Source organism: Elephantulus edwardii, unplaced genomic scaffold (assembly GCF_000299155.1).
Source record: "Elephantulus edwardii isolate Elephantulus edwardi_28Jun2011 unplaced genomic scaffold, EleEdw1.0 scaffold00051, whole genome shotgun sequence".
Lineage (NCBI taxonomy): Eukaryota > Metazoa > Chordata > Mammalia > Macroscelidea > Macroscelididae > Elephantulus > Elephantulus edwardii.
Genome location: NW_006399801.1, coordinates 6,061,205 through 6,063,136, shown reverse-complemented (window position 1 = coordinate 6,063,136; position 1,932 = coordinate 6,061,205).

The window sequence follows — 1,932 nt, the reverse complement described above, 5'->3', positions numbered from 1 at the left end:
CATTGCTCTATTTAAACAACAGCTTTTTGGTCTAGTCATAAGCACAATTAAGTGTTCTGGAATTTACACTCTCCCCAATGTTAGACATTGATTATTATGATCTACACAGAGTCAAATGCCTTTGCACAGTTTATGAAACACAAATAGATGTTCTTCTGGTATTCTCTGCTTTTAGTAAAGACCCATGCAACATCAGCAATGATATACCTGGTACCATAGCCTCTTCTAAACTCAACTTGTGTTTGGAACTTCTGATACTCCCTGTCACACTGTTCTAGTCATTTTGGATATTCTTCAACAATATTTTGCTTGCATGTAATATTAATGATATTGTTTGATAATTTCCACATTCTGTTGGATCACATTTCCTGGAAATGGGAACAAATATGGATTTTTTTTCCAGAGAGTTGGCCGGGTAGCTTTCTTCCAAATTTACTGACATAGACTGGTGAGCATGTTTAGGGGTGCATCCATTGATTGAAACATGCCAGTTGGTATCCCATCTATTGCTAGGGCCTTAGTTTTGGCCAATGCCTTCAATGCAGTTTTAACTTCTCTCATCACCATTGACTTTTTATCATATGCTACTTTCTGAAATATTTCAATTAAACAATTTTTTAAGCACAGTGATTCTGTGTATTGCATCCATCTTCTTTTGATGCTTTCTTGATTATTATTTGCTTTCTGGATTTGAGGTTTTGCCCCTAGAATCTCTCAGTATTGCGACTCATGACTTGATTGAGAAAGGCTGAGCTAGTTCTTCCCTTTTTATTCTCCAACTCTAGCTCTTTGCATATTCTAGTATAATCTTTGCTTTATCTTCTCTAGTTGCTCTTTGAAATCTTCTGTTCATCTCTTTTACTTCAGCATCTCTTGTCTTTGTTTTGGTTTTTTGGCACTCTAGTGCAATTTTCAGAGTCTCTTCTCACATCCTGTATATACACATGTAAATACATGTATACAAAAACTGATCACTGAATAAGAAAGGCTAAAGAAGAATTGCTACCTTTGAATGAAGAACAAATCTATGTTAGAAGAAGAGTAGCTAGACTGTTTCTTAGAGAGGAAGCTGCTGAAACTTCATCTCACATATATCAGACATGTTATCAGGGGAGAGTAGTCCTGAGGGGAGGACATCATTCTTGGTAAAGTAGAGGATCAGAAAAATCGAAGACCCTTAAGAAGGTAGATTGATACAGTGTTTGCAATAATGGGCTCAAGCATAGCATTGACTCTAAGGACAGAAGTCTGTCCTTCTGTTCTACATAGGGTTGTTGTGAGTAGAAACAGACTCCATGGAACCCATCAACAATCAAACATGTATTTATATGCTGCACATGCATTGACTTGACAGCGGCTAACTGCAAAATCAAGGCTTTTGTTAATGTATGGCTGCTGTCAGGTCAGGCCTGACTCATGACCTCAAAGAGGTTCGAATCATTGTGGTCCATAGTGTTTTAAATTGGCTGCTTTTCAGGAATAGATTGCAAATTCCTGGTTCTTTGTTTAGAAGCCCCTATATATGTATAAATTAGATCCTACTGTCTTTTTTTTCCCTTTTCTTAACACCTGAGCCATAGTTTTGCATGATTTTCTGTTAATGAACACTCACTCTCTGTGAAGGGAAAGTGAGCATGCTCACAGATTGTTGTTGTTGTTACGTGTCACCGAGTCTCTTGTGACTCATAGTGACCCTATATACAACAGCCCTAATGCCATTCTAACCTGTGCCAACCTCACCATATCAAATGCACTCATTCCCACCAGTCCACTCACAGATTCGATCCATCTCATCGAGGGTCTTCCTCTCCTGCGCTGCCCCTTCACTCTCCCAAACATGATGTCCCTCTCCAAGGAGCAGTCCCTCCTTGCAACATTCCCAAAGTATGTCAGACGAAGCTTCAGAATCCTTGACTCCAGGGAACATTCTGG